Source organism: Crinia signifera, chromosome 3 (genome assembly GCF_055691185.1).
Source record: "Crinia signifera chromosome 3, ASM5569118v1, whole genome shotgun sequence".
Classification (NCBI taxonomy): domain Eukaryota; kingdom Metazoa; phylum Chordata; class Amphibia; order Anura; family Myobatrachidae; genus Crinia; species Crinia signifera.
The window spans coordinates 64440615-64455927 of NC_139219.1; the positions used below are offsets into that span (position 1 = coordinate 64440615).

The 15313-nt window shown below is 46.7% G+C and overlaps 1 long non-coding RNA gene across 1 annotated transcript; it reads right to left on the reverse strand.

Moving 5' to 3' along the window:
* Nucleotides 1–3919: 3919 nt before the first annotated feature.
* On the reverse strand, nt 3920–5555 carry LOC146062502 (uncharacterized). The gene is made up of 4 exons (XR_014471360.1): nt 5349–5555; nt 4890–4967; nt 4509–4589; nt 3920–4132 (listed from the first exon to the last, which is right to left on the reverse strand). It is a non-coding gene; the product is annotated as an uncharacterized LOC146062502 (long non-coding RNA).
* Between the last annotated feature and the right edge of the window lie 9758 nt (nt 5556–15313).

Here is a 15313-nt window from a genome sequence, read left to right on the forward strand (position 1 = left end):
AGTGAATTCATTTGGCGAACTGGGTGCACTCGGTGGATTGGATGGCCCGGGCGAAGTGTCTACATTCAGCGAACTGGGTGCACTCTGTGAAGTGGATTTTGGCGGCGAAGTGAATGCACCCAGTGAAGTGGACACCACAATAGTCGTGAATAGACACGTAGAACTGCCTTCTACAGCACACCAAGTGCTGGACTTTGGTGAAGTGACTCTGCAGCTTCCTCGAGCACCCACTCAGTGCAGCACCCCTGCAGAGCCAGACAACGAGACAGACTGTGGACCTGTTCTGCCCAATATTCCACTGTGCGACATCACAGATGCAACGGACGACCTGCTTTATGGAAAGGCACATGAACAACTGAACAGATATGCACAATTTATTTTTCAAGAACATGTGCCACATGACCTTTATTTGTCATGGGCAAACCATGTGAATTACAATGGGAAGAATGGGAAATCTGCACTGCCAAAAAATGTAAGAAAAGACATCATGAGAAGATGTGGCAAACGGATTGTACTTCAGAAGCACCATAGAACTTCCATCATCAATACCATCAACGGACTACTACGAATGAAGAGGAGAACAGCATGGAGACGCCTCGATCATGTAAGGCAACCGTTACCACCGTTGCCAACAGTTTGCCCTCCCTTGTGCACAACTCGGTGATGAAGCAGTGGTGTTACTGTACTGTACTTTTAACCGAATACTGAATTTTCCGTGAGTTTGTCTCAGTTCCTTCAAAAGTAAACCTACAGTAAAACAAAACATACTGTACAGTACAAATATACATTACTACTGTATACAGGAATAACAACAAAACATGATATCATTAAAAAAAAAAAAAAAATAAAAAAAAATAATAATAATAATAATAATAATAAAAAAGTTGCAAAGTGTTTCTCTTCACCGGTCAGTTTTCCGAGTGTGTGTGCTGCTGTTCCTACACCCCACCCCAAAGACAGTACTGTAAATCTAAAAAAAAAAATTACCCAAAACAAAAATTAATAATAATAATAAAAAAATAAAAAAAAATACCTGTACAAAATTCCAAAAAGCAAAAAAAAAGTTGTGTGTTTTGCTAACATGGTTTTTCTTGTTCTGTGTCGTGGTTACCTTTTTCCCCACTGCATCCAATATTTTCCTTCAGCAGGCTTACTGTACAGTACCTCTGTGTGTGTCAGTGTTCCAAAGTAATGGTAACCCCCTCCATCCCTCCAAAAAAAGGAAAAAAAAACCCCAAAAAAATACAAAATTCCAAAAAGCAAAAAAAATAGTTGTGTGTTTTGTTATCATGGTTTTCATCGTTCTGTGTCGTGGTTACCTTTTTCCCCACTGCGTCTGATATTTTCCTTCAGCAGGCTTACTGTACAGTACCTCTGTGTGTGTAAGTGTTCCAAAGTAATGGTAACCCCCTCCATCCCTCCAAAAAAAGGAAAAAAAAACCCCAAAAAAATACAAAATTCCAAAAAGCAAAAAAAATAGTTGTGTGTTTTGTTATCATGGTTTTCATCGTTCTGTGTCGTGGTTACCTTTTTCCCCACTGCGTCTGATATTTTCCTTCAGCAGGCTTACTGTATAGTACCTCGGTGTGTGTCAGTGTTCCAAAGTAATGGTAACCCCCTCCATCCCTCCAAAAAAGGGAAAAAAAACCAAAAAAATACAAAATTCCAAAAAGCAAAAAAAAAGTTGTGTGTTTTGTTAACATGGTTTTTCTTGTTCTGTGTCGTGGTTACCTTTTTCCCCACTGCATCCAATATTTTCCTTCAGCAGGCTTACCTCGGTGTGTGTCAGTGTTCCAAAGTAATGGTAACCCCCTCCATCCCTCCAAAAAAGGGAAAAAAAACCCCAAAAAATACAAAATTCCAAAAAGCAAAAAAAAAGTTGTGTGTTTTGTTAACATGGTTTTTCTTGTTCTGTGTCGTGGTTACCTTTTTCCCCACTGCATCCAATATTTTCCTTCAGCAGGCTTACTGTACAGTACCTGTGTGTGTCAGTGTTCCAAAGTAATGGTAACCCCCTCCATCCCTCCAAAAAAAGGAAAAAAAAAACAAAAAAAATACAAAATTCCAAAAAGCAAAAAAAAAGTTGTGTGTTTTGTTATCATGGTTTTCATCGTTCTGTGTCGTGGTTACCTTTTTCCCCACTGCGTCCGATATTTTCCTTCAGCAGGCTTACTGTATAGTACCTCGGTGTGTGTCAGTGTTCCAAAGTAATGGTAACCCCCTCCATCCCTCCAAAAAAGGGAAAAAAAACCAAAAAAATACAAAATTCCAAAAAGCAAAAAAAAAGTTGTGTGTTTTGTTAACATGGTTTTTCTTGTTCTGTGTCGTGGTTACCTTTTTCCCCACTGCATCCAATATTTTCCTTCAGCAGGCTTACCTCGGTGTGTGTCAGTGTTCCAAAGTAATGGTAACCCCCTCCATCCCTCCAAAAAAGGGAAAAAAAACCCAAAAAATACAAAATTCCAAAAAGCAAAAAAAAAAGTTGTGTGTTTTGTTAACATGGTTTTTCTTGTTCTGTGTCGTGGTTACCTTTTTCCCCACTGCATCCAATATTTTCCTTCAGCAGGCTTACTGTTCAGTACCTCTGTGTGTGTCAGTGTTCCAAAGTAATGGTAACCCCCTCCATCCCTCCAACCCAAAAAAATAAAAAATTCCAAAAAAAAAAATTTGTGTCTTCCTCACCTTGTAACCTTTTCCCCACTGATTGGACTACTGTACTGTACAGTATATCCCTTGTCGCACATGTGCTGTCAATAAAGAGACAATACTACAGTAGTGAACATACAGTAAACCCTTTTATGTACAGCATACTGTAAATTAAAAATAAAAAATTACAGCCGTTGGAAGGTCACCGTAAAAGCATGGTCCACGAGCTGGTGCATGATGGCTTCTATGTTGGCCATGGTGCGATGGAAGTTTTCTGTTGGGGAATAAAAAGGATACTGTAGTATTACTGTACGATACAGTAAGCAAAAAACTACTGTACTTTAAGAAACATACAGTACAGTACTGTACTGTAACTACAGTACAGTATAGAAACATACTGTAGGGGAAAAAGGGACCTTTTCATTTCCCTACTATCCAATTACAGTACACATGGAGTTGGATATACTGTACTGTAAACCCGAAGCGTGGCGAGCACACGCGGATTCGTTAAAAAGTACAGTATTCCACGCTCTATCGTGGGGCGCCACGCTTCGGGCTTGGCCAGGTTTACAGTACAGTACATATATCCAACTCCGTGCGTAGTTCGATAGTAGGGAAATGAACAGGTCCCTTTTTTCCGATAAAATTCTACGTACTGTATGTTAAAATGGACTCAGTCCATTTTAACATTGCATCCTATGTAAAAATAGGGACGATCGCGTTGGTTGCATCACATGCGATTTTTTCGGATGTGATGTGATCGACGAGATTATCGTGTCTGCCTAAATTTAAGGTCACTAAAATCTAGAGGTCACAAAAATCAGCATTCCAGTTACTACTGTACCTACAGTACAGTGCAATATGATTTACCTCTGGATACTGGGTCCTCGGGGAGAGGATGGCTGTTTGCCACAGATCTGCAGACAAACCGAATCATCCTATGGAAAAGTGGCCAGAGAAGCCGCAGCCTCTCACGGTTGTCTGTGAAAATGCAAAGTACAGTACAGTGAAAAACTGTAGGTTTGTTTGCAGAGGTCACGCTGCGCAGAGCCAAGGACGCCGCCCCCGCCCCCCGCAGGACGCCGGACATCCCTCCCGACGCCCACCGCTCACCGCCACAGCCCGCCCGCCCCCCCCGACAGGCTCCCCGGCCGCACCGCAATGTACAGTACAGTAAGTACAGTAGATATGCGGGGCGGCCGGGGAGTTTTTTTTTTTTTTTAATGGGGAGCGAATCATGGGATTGAAAAAATGCCCCGGGATTGGCCACCCTAGTCGCCATGCTGGGAGGAGAGGGGAAGTCGTATGGACAGTATAATCCATGTACAGTAGCCCCTTTTTCAGTGACTCCATGCTGTCTCTGTCCCAGATGAAATCAGAGTAATGTACAGTACTGTACAGTACTTACCAGCTGCCACTGGCCTGGGGTGGGATGGTTCGGTTGGTCTGCGGGGGCGGGGGCGGAGGGTCATGTGTATGGGTGGGACTGCAGAAAAGAACAGAAAAAGAGGTTAGTTTGCAACATATTGTAATTTACTGTACAGTGTTATGGTCACCAAAATCTATTTTGGCTGAGGCATCCAGATGTGCCACATGGTTGGACCCCAGATACAGTACAGTAGGTACCGTATAAGGTACACACAATGACATGGACCCTTTTTCCCATACAATTCTACTGTATGTTGAATCGTATGGAAAATCGCATCGCATACAATTTGGGCGCATGTGATGCGATAATCACATTGAATCGGATTGTACTGTATGCCTTAAATTAAGGCATACAGTACAATCGTACAATAATATCGGGCGTGCAGATACAGCATTACACCAGTACTGTACAGTACCTACAATACTGTACTTACCGACCGCGCTTGGACTAGGCTCCGGCAGGGTGGCGGCGAGGGTGGCCCTCTCCTCGAGGTGGGGGGGGAAGCTTTCAGATGCTGCAAATGTACAAAAAAGACGAAATAAAGACACTGTACAGTATAATCTCAAGCAGGGGTGTTTTTCAACAGGCTCCAGCAGGAACTGATGCCGGGGAGTTTTTTTTTTTTTTTAATGGGGAGCGAATCATGGGATTGAAAAAATGCCCCGGGATTGGCCACCCTAGTCGCCATGCTGGGAGGAGAGGGGAAGTCGTATGGACAGTATAATCCATGTACAGTAGCCCCTTTTTCAGTGACTCCATGCTGTCTCTGTCCCAGATGAAATCAGAGTAATGTACAGTACTGTACAGTACTTACCAGCTGCCACTGGCCTGGGGTGGGATGGTTCGGTTGGTCTGCGGGGGCGGGGGCGGAGGGTCATGTGTATGGGTGGGACTGCAGAAAAGAACAGAAAAAGAGGTTAGTTTGCAACATATTGTAATTTACTGTACAGTGTTATGGTCACCAAAATCTATTTTGGCTGAGGCATCCAGATGTGCCACATGGTTGGACCCCAGATACAGTACAGTAGGTACCGTATAAGGTACACACAATGACATGGACCCTTTTTCCCATACAATTCTACTGTATGTTGAATCGTATGGAAAATCGCATCGCATACAATTTGGGCGCATGTGATGCGATAATCACATTGAATCGGATTGTACTGTATGCCTTAAATTAAGGCATACAGTACAATCGTACAATAATATCGGGCGTGCAGATACAGCATTACACCAGTACTGTACAGTACCTACTGTACAATACTGTACTTACCGACCGCGCTTGGACTAGGCTCCGGCAGGGTGGCGGCGAGGGTGGCCCTCTCCTCGAGGTGGGGGGGGGAAGCTTTCAGATGCTGCAAATGTACAAAAAAGACGAAATAAAGACACTGTACAGTATAATCTCAAGCAGGGGTGTTTTTCAACAGGCTCCAGCAGGAACTGATGCCCTTATTCTGCCTCCTACAGTAGATGGACAAACCCATGTGCACTGCAGGGGAGGCAGTGCAAAATGACACACCCAAATCTAACTGCACAAGTACTGTATAGTAACACTGCCTCACCAGGGGCCAGATTCTATAAGCTTTAAAAGTGATAAGTTTCACAGTGATAAACAGCCAGCCAATCAGCTCCTACCTGCCATGTCACAGACTGTGTTTGAAAAATAACAGGCAGGAGCTGATTGGCTGGCTGTTTATCACTGTGAAACTTATCTCTTTTGAAGCTTATAGAATCTGGCCCCTGATGAGCACATGGGTTTGTCCATCTACAGTAAGAAGGATTTTGCCAGAGAGTGAAGCAGGTGTTACACAGTACACATGTCGGTCCCACAGATACTGTACTGTACTATACAGTATTTTCCGTTGCACAAGGTGGACCCACAGTTACAGTACTGTGCAGTACAGTATATGGCACACATGTGGGCACCACAAGTACTGTACTGTACTTTGCTGTACAGCAGGGGCGGACAAACCGGTCCTCAAGATCTACCAACGGTCCAGGTTTTCCATATCACCAAGCTGGAGCACAGCTGCAGTCATTACTACAGTACAGTAACTGTCACATTTTCAAACCTGCTGCATTCATTCCTACTATACAGATCCACGGGTTGCCTGAAAAACATGAACTGTTGGTACTGTAGATCTTGAGGAAAGGTTTGGCCACCCCTGCTGTACAGTATGTACAGTACTGTACAGTATTAGAGGGTTCACATGGTGGGCCCACAGATGTGATTAAGTACACATGTTGGGCCCACAATTACTGTAATATCCGGTACATGCGGTGTGCTGTTGTACAGTACAATACTGTACTTACCATCTGCACTGGGCAACTCCTGCTCCTCCTCCTCCTCACTGGTATCAATCACCAGGCGTCCTGTGTGTAAAAGATGGAGTACGTACTGTATCAAGTATCGTCATACAGTATACAGTTAAATAATAGTAGAAAATAGTGACCATAACAATGATTACCACTATCAGAGCTGTCTGGGCTCAGAGACTCCTCCTCCAGCTGGGTGGGGGCAGAGGTGGCCCTCTCCTCCTGGGTGGCGGCAGGGAGGCTTTCTGGAGCTGCAAATGTCAAAAAAAAAAAGGACAAAATAAAGAGGCTGTATCGTGCAAGCAGGGGTATTTTTGAACAGGCTCCAGCAGGAACTGATGCCCTTACTCTGCTTCACTCTCTGACAAAATCCTCCCCACAGTAGATGGACAAACCCATGTGCACAGCAGGCGAGGCAGTGCAAAATGACACACCCAAATCTACTGTACAGTACATACTGTAATTCTCTCTGCGCAAGTCCAGTAACACCTGCCTCACCTGCAGTGCACATGGGTTTGTCCATCCAAGAAGGATTTTGTCAGAGAGTGAAGAAGAACAAGGGCCTCAGTACATGCTGGAGCCTGTTCAAAAATACTTTTCCGGTACAGATGGTGAGAGCCCTGGTGTTATACTGTACAATACTTACCAACCGCGCTCAGAGACTCCTCCTCCAGCTGGGTGGGGGCAGAGGTGGCCCTCTCCTCCTGGGTGGCGGCAGGGAGGCCTTCTGGAGCTGCAAATGTCAAAAAAAAAAAGGACAAAATAAAGAGGCTGTATCGTGCAAGCAGGGGTATTTTTGAACAGGCTCCAGCAGGAACTGATGCCCTTACTCTGCTTCACTCTCTGACAAAATCCTCCCCACAGTAGATGGACAAACCCATGTGCACAGCAGGCGAGGCAGTGCAAAATGACACACCCAAATCTACTGTACAGTACATACTGTAATTCTCTCTGCGCAAGTCCAGTAACACCTGCCTCACCTGCAGTGCACATGGGTTTGTCCATCCAAGAAGGATTTTGTCAGAGAGTGAAGAAGAACAAGGGCCTCAGTACATGCTGGAGCCTGTTCAAAAATACTTTTCCGGTACAGATGGTGAGAGCCCTGGTGTTATACTGTACAATACTTACCAACCGCGCTCAGAGACTCCTCCTCCAGCTGGGTGGGGGCAGAGGTGGCCCTCTCCTCCTGGGTGGCGGCAGGGAGGCTTTCTGGAGCTGCAAATGTCAAAAAAAAAAAGGACAAAATAAAGAGGCTGTATCGTGCAAGCAGGGGTATTTTTGAACAGGCTCCAGCAGGAACTGATGCCCTTACTCTGCTTCACTCTCTGACAAAATCCTCCCCACAGTAGATGGACAAACCCATGTGCACAGCAGGCGAGGCAGTGCAAAATGACACACCCAAATCTACTGTACAGTACATACTGTAATTCTCTCTGCGCAAGTCCAGTAACACCTGCCTCACCTGCAGTGCACATGGGTTTGTCCATCCAAGAAGGATTTTGTCAGAGAGTGAAGAAGAACAAGGGCCTCAGTACATGCTGGAGCCTGTTCAAAAATACTTTTCCGGTACAGATGGTGAGAGCCCTGGTGTTATACTGTACAATACTTACCAACCGCGCTCAGAGACTCCTCCTCCAGCTGGGTGGGGGCAGAGGTGGCCCTCTCCTCCTGGGTGGCGGCAGGGAGGCCTTCTGGAGCTGCAAATGTCAAAAAAAAAAAGGACAAAATAAAGAGGCTGTATCGTGCAAGCAGGGGTATTTTTGAACAGGCTCCAGCAGGAACTGATGCCCTTACTCTGCTTCACTCTCTGACAAAATCCTCCCCACAGTAGATGGACAAACCCATGTGCACAGCAGGCGAGGCAGTGCAAAATGACACACCCAAATCTACTGTACAGTACATACTGTAATTCTCTCTGCGCAAGTCCAGTAACACCTGCCTCACCTGCAGTGCACATGGGTTTGTCCATCCAAGAAGGATTTTGTCAGAGAGTGAAGAAGAACAAGGGCCTCAGTACATGCTGGAGCCTGTTCAAAAATACTTTTCCGGTACAGATGGTGAGAGCCCTGGTGTTATACTGTACAATACTTACCAACCGCGCTCAGAGACTCCTCCTCCAGCTGGGTGGGGGCAGAGGTGGCCCTCTCCTCCTGGGTGGCGGCAGGGAGGCTTTCTGGAGCTGCAAATGTCAAAAAAAAAAAGGACAAAATAAAGAGGCTGTATCGTGCAAGCAGGGGTATTTTTGAACAGGCTCCAGCAGGAACTGATGCCCTTACTCTGCTTCACTCTCTGACAAAATCCTCCCCACAGTAGATGGACAAACCCATGTGCACAGCAGGCGAGGCAGTGCAAAATGACACACCCAAATCTACTGTACAGTACATACTGTAATTCTCTCTGCGCAAGTCCAGTAACACCTGCCTCACCTGCAGTGCACATGGGTTTGTCCATCCAAGAAGGATTTTGTCAGAGAGTGAAGAAGAACAAGGGCCTCAGTACATGCTGGAGCCTGTTCAAAAATACTTTTCCGGTACAGATGGTGAGAGCCCTGGTGTTATACTGTACAATACTTACCAACCGCGCTCAGAGACTCCTCCTCCAGCTGGGTGGGGGCAGAGGTGGCCCTCTCCTCCTGGGTGGCGGCAGGGAGGCCTTCTGGAGCTGCAAATGTCAAAAAAAAAAAGGACAAAATAAAGAGGCTGTATCGTGCAAGCAGGGGTATTTTTGAACAGGCTCCAGCAGGAACTGATGCCCTTACTCTGCTTCACTCTCTGACAAAATCCTCCCCACAGTAGATGGACAAACCCATGTGCACAGCAGGCGAGGCAGTGCAAAATGACACACCCAAATCTACTGTACAGTACATACTGTAATTCTCTCTGCGCAAGTCCAGTAACACCTGCCTCACCTGCAGTGCACATGGGTTTGTCCATCCAAGAAGGATTTTGTCAGAGAGTGAAGAAGAACAAGGGCCTCAGTACATGCTGGAGCCTGTTCAAAAATACTTTTCCGGTACAGATGGTGAGAGCCCTGGTGTTATACTGTACAATACTTACCAACCGCGCTCAGAGACTCCTCCTCCAGCTGGGTGGGGGCAGAGGTGGCCCTCTCCTCCTGGGTGGCGGCAGGGAGGCTTTCTGGAGCTGCAAATGTCAAAAAAAAAAAGGACAAAATAAAGAGGCTGTATCGTGCAAGCAGGGGTATTTTTGAACAGGCTCCAGCAGGAACTGATGCCCTTACTCTGCTTCACTCTCTGACAAAATCCTCCCCACAGTAGATGGACAAACCCATGTGCACAGCAGGCGAGGCAGTGCAAAATGACACACCCAAATCTACTGTACAGTACATACTGTAATTCTCTCTGCGCAAGTCCAGTAACACCTGCCTCACCTGCAGTGCACATGGGTTTGTCCATCCAAGAAGGATTTTGTCAGAGAGTGAAGAAGAACAAGGGCCTCAGTACATGCTGGAGCCTGTTCAAAAATACTTTTCCGGTACAGATGGTGAGAGCCCTGGTGTTATACTGTACAATACTTACCAACCGCGCTCAGAGACTCCTCCTCCAGCTGGGTGGGGGCAGAGGTGGCCCTCTCCTCCTGGGTGGCGGCAGGGAGGCCTTCTGGAGCTGCAAATGTCAAAAAAAAAAAGGACAAAATAAAGAGGCTGTATCGTGCAAGCAGGGGTATTTTTGAACAGGCTCCAGCAGGAACTGATGCCCTTACTCTGCTTCACTCTCTGACAAAATCCTCCCCACAGTAGATGGACAAACCCATGTGCACAGCAGGCGAGGCAGTGCAAAATGACACACCCAAATCTACTGTACAGTACATACTGTAATTCTCTCTGCGCAAGTCCAGTAACACCTGCCTCACCTGCAGTGCACATGGGTTTGTCCATCCAAGAAGGATTTTGTCAGAGAGTGAAGAAGAACAAGGGCCTCAGTACATGCTGGAGCCTGTTCAAAAATACTTTTCCGGTACAGATGGTGAGAGCCCTGGTGTTATACTGTACAATACTTACCAACCGCGCTCAGAGACTCCTCCTCCAGCTGGGTGGGGGCAGAGGTGGCCCTCTCCTCCTGGGTGGCGGCAGGGAGGCTTTCTGGAGCTGCAAATGTCAAAAAAAAAAAGGACAAAATAAAGAGGCTGTATCGTGCAAGCAGGGGTATTTTTGAACAGGCTCCAGCAGGAACTGATGCCCTTACTCTGCTTCACTCTCTGACAAAATCCTCCCCACAGTAGATGGACAAACCCATGTGCACAGCAGGCGAGGCAGTGCAAAATGACACACCCAAATCTACTGTACAGTACATACTGTAATTCTCTCTGCGCAAGTCCAGTAACACCTGCCTCACCTGCAGTGCACATGGGTTTGTCCATCCAAGAAGGATTTTGTCAGAGAGTGAAGAAGAACAAGGGCCTCAGTACATGCTGGAGCCTGTTCAAAAATACTTTTCCGGTACAGATGGTGAGAGCCCTGGTGTTATACTGTACAATACTTACCAACCGCGCTCAGAGACTCCTCCTCCAGCTGGGTGGGGGCAGAGGTGGCCCTCTCCTCCTGGGTGGCGGCAGGGAGGCCTTCTGGAGCTGCAAATGTCAAAAAAAAAAAGGACAAAATAAAGAGGCTGTATCGTGCAAGCAGGGGTATTTTTGAACAGGCTCCAGCAGGAACTGATGCCCTTACTCTGCTTCACTCTCTGACAAAATCCTCCCCACAGTAGATGGACAAACCCATGTGCACAGCAGGCGAGGCAGTGCAAAATGACACACCCAAATCTACTGTACAGTACATACTGTAATTCTCTCTGCGCAAGTCCAGTAACACCTGCCTCACCTGCAGTGCACATGGGTTTGTCCATCCAAGAAGGATTTTGTCAGAGAGTGAAGAAGAACAAGGGCCTCAGTACATGCTGGAGCCTGTTCAAAAATACTTTTCCGGTACAGATGGTGAGAGCCCTGGTGTTATACTGTACAATACTTACCAACCGCGCTCAGAGACTCCTCCTCCAGCTGGGTGGGGGCAGAGGTGGCCCTCTCCTCCTGGGTGGCGGCAGGGAGGCTTTCTGGAGCTGCAAATGTCAAAAAAAAAAAGGACAAAATAAAGAGGCTGTATCGTGCAAGCAGGGGTATTTTTGAACAGGCTCCAGCAGGAACTGATGCCCTTACTCTGCTTCACTCTCTGACAAAATCCTCCCCACAGTAGATGGACAAACCCATGTGCACAGCAGGCGAGGCAGTGCAAAATGACACACCCAAATCTACTGTACAGTACATACTGTAATTCTCTCTGCGCAAGTCCAGTAACACCTGCCTCACCTGCAGTGCACATGGGTTTGTCCATCCAAGAAGGATTTTGTCAGAGAGTGAAGAAGAACAAGGGCCTCAGTACATGCTGGAGCCTGTTCAAAAATACTTTTCCGGTACAGATGGTGAGAGCCCTGGTGTTATACTGTACAATACTTACCAACCGCGCTCAGAGACTCCTCCTCCAGCTGGGTGGGGGCAGAGGTGGCCCTCTCCTCCTGGGTGGCGGCAGGGAGGCCTTCTGGAGCTGCAAATGTCAAAAAAAAAGGACAAAATAAAGAGGCTGTATCGTGCAAGCAGGGGTATTTTTGAACAGGCTCCAGCAGGAACTGATGCCCTTACTCTGCTTCACTCTCTGACAAAATCCTCCCCACAGTAGATGGACAAACCCATGTGCACAGCAGGCGAGGCAGTGCAAAATGACACACCCAAATCTACTGTACAGTACATACTGTAATTCTCTCTGCGCAAGTCCAGTAACACCTGCCTCACCTGCAGTGCACATGGGTTTGTCCATCCAAGAAGGATTTTGTCAGAGAGTGAAGAAGAACAAGGGCCTCAGTACATGCTGGAGCCTGTTCAAAAATACTTTTCCGGTACAGATGGTGAGAGCCCTGGTGTTATACTGTACAATACTTACCAAACGCGCTCAGAGACTCCTCCTCCAGCTGGGTGGGGGCAGAGGTGGCCCTCTCCTCCTGGGTGGCGGCAGGGAGGCCTTCTGGAGCTGCAAATGTCAAAAAAAAAAAGGACAAAATAAAGAGGCTGTATCGTGCAAGCAGGGGTATTTTTGAACAGGCTCCAGCAGGAACTGATGCCCTTACTCTGCTTCACTCTCTGACAAAATCCTCCCCACAGTAGATGGACAAACCCATGTGCACAGCAGGCGAGGCAGTGCAAAATGACACACCCAAATCTACTGTACAGTACATACTGTAATTCTCTCTGCGCAAGTCCAGTAACACCTGCCTCACCTGCAGTGCACATGGGTTTGTCCATCCAAGAAGGATTTTGTCAGAGAGTGAAGAAGAACAAGGGCCTCAGTACATGCTGGAGCCTGTTCAAAAATACTTTTCCGGTACAGATGGTGAGAGCCCTGGTGTTATACTGTACAATACTTACCAACCGCGCTCAGAGACTCCTCCTCCAGCTGGGTGGGGGCAGAGGTGGCCCTCTCCTCCTGGGTGGCGGCAGGGAGGCTTTCTGGAGCTGCAAATGTCAAAAAAAAAAGGACAAAATAAAGAGGCTGTATCGTGCAAGCAGGGGTATTTTTGAACAGGCTCCAGCAGGAACTGATGCCCTTACTCTGCTTCACTCTCTGACAAAATCCTCCCCACAGTAGATGGACAAACCCATGTGCACAGCAGGCGAGGCAGTGCAAAATGACACACCCAAATCTACTGTACAGTACATACTGTAATTCTCTCTGCGCAAGTCCAGTAACACCTGCCTCACCTGCAGTGCACATGGGTTTGTCCATCCAAGAAGGATTTTGTCAGAGAGTGAAGAAGAACAAGGGCCTCAGTACATGCTGGAGCCTGTTCAAAAATACTTTTCCGGTACAGATGGTGAGAGCCCTGGTGTTATACTGTACAATACTTACCAACCGCGCTCAGAGACTCCTCCTCCAGCTGGGTGGGGGCAGAGGTGGCCCTCTCCTCCTGGGTGGCGGCAGGGAGGCTTTCTGGAGCTGCGACATCCACTGGGACTGCGGAAAAGCACACAAAAAAACTACTGTGCTGTACAGTACTGTATATTCTCTAACACGAACATACTGTACTATAAAGTACAATGTGTTAAGGTACTGTATCAACACTACAGTACATACTGTACTGTGCAGTACATAACAGTACAGTACAGTACAGTACCTGCCAAAATGACCCATTCCAGGAGGGATGAAATGCTGTGGTCCTGTACAGTATCCCACATGTTTGAAAGTCAATATGCAATGTTCCGCTCTGTACTGTATACAGTATACTGTACTGTACTTACAGTGGCGGTGCTGTCTCTCCCGCAGCGTCATCCTGCTGATACCTGGAAAAATAAGAAATACAGTGCGTAAGGCATACTGTAATTACTGCAGATACAGTATTTGTAGGCCCCATATCAAAAGTTTGTAAGGGCCCACAATTTACTGTACAGTACTGTACAGTATGTCATGAAAACCAATGCTGTAGGAAATCACCCATGGCAACAAGCATGTACTGTACAGCATACAGTAGTTGCCTTCCCTCTTCAGCAGGAGACTCCCTGAAATACTGCACAGTACTGTAGCAGCAATCTCCATCTCTCTCTCATTAGTCCTACACATTATGCCATACTGTACACCAAAATACTGTACCTACTGTATTACAGTACAGTATGTACAGTATTTTACCACATTCCATAATGTCCATTACTACACACACTATAATGCTCATTGCATATTAGGGGGTTAACATGCTCGTTGCCATGGGATGAACCTGGTCTTCCAGGTGTTGCACACTCTGGAAGGGATTAACATGCTCATTGCAAAGAATTTACTGTACAGTACATGATCTGCCATGGATTCCGGGGGTTAACATGTTGACATCACCCCAACCATGGGCTGGAAACCAGGTCTGGTGGCTGCAGGAATGGGAATGTAAGAAGTGGGGTCCAGGCCCTGGAGTTGGAGAGCGGAACAATGCTCAGAAGGACCTGTCTAATACTGCTCCCCCCAAATCTGTATCAATACCACTGCTGAACAGCTGACTCTGGCGCTCTCAGACCCGGTCCAAAAAACCTCTCTGTCCAGGTCAGCGCCCCCCCCACACACAATACAGTATCTCCATGTACAGTACAGTAGTGTACTGTATGGAAGTACTGTAGACACACCCTTCAGGTGGAGAATGACACACCCCCTAATTCTAAATTCTAATTCTAATAGCAAGTTCTGTAAAATCTACCTGAACAGTTGTACAGCAATCAGCACATTAAAAAAAAATACAGGTACAGTATACTGTAAAATCCCCCATGGCAACAAGTAAAAAAATACTGTATACAATAGCACTCAACATTGTACAGGTATGTACAGTACTTACTTTGCCTGAGGGAGTACAGCAGTTGAGGGTCCCGACGGACCAGGTCGGACCATCTCCTCTGGAGGCTCCTAACTGGCCTGTCTCTATGGAACCTCACCCTGATGGCTTGACGGGCCCCCTGGTAGGCCTCCACAATCTCCCGATTAGAGACCAGGAGCCTGTCCCGCCAAGCCACCAGGGTGAGGAGCTCCCCTCTGCCAAAGGGCCTTGCCCTCCTGACTCTGCCAGTGTCCGACATACTGAACAGGTCCAGGAACAGTACTAGCGATACTGATAATGGCGCCTACAGTATACTGCAATAGCGTGTGCGCCGTGCGTCCTATGCGCCGTGCGTCCTATGCGCCGTGCGTCCTGTGCGGAACAGCGTCCCATTCTGTGCGCCCCCCGCTGAGTAGTGGGTACAGTAGTTTATCAGTAGTTTATCAGTAGTTTTTATATACTGTAATACATTACTTATACAATATACTGTAAAATGTAATACTATACTGTAAATATATATAATATATATAAATAATTATATTTTAATCACACAGTATATTGTCAATAATTATATC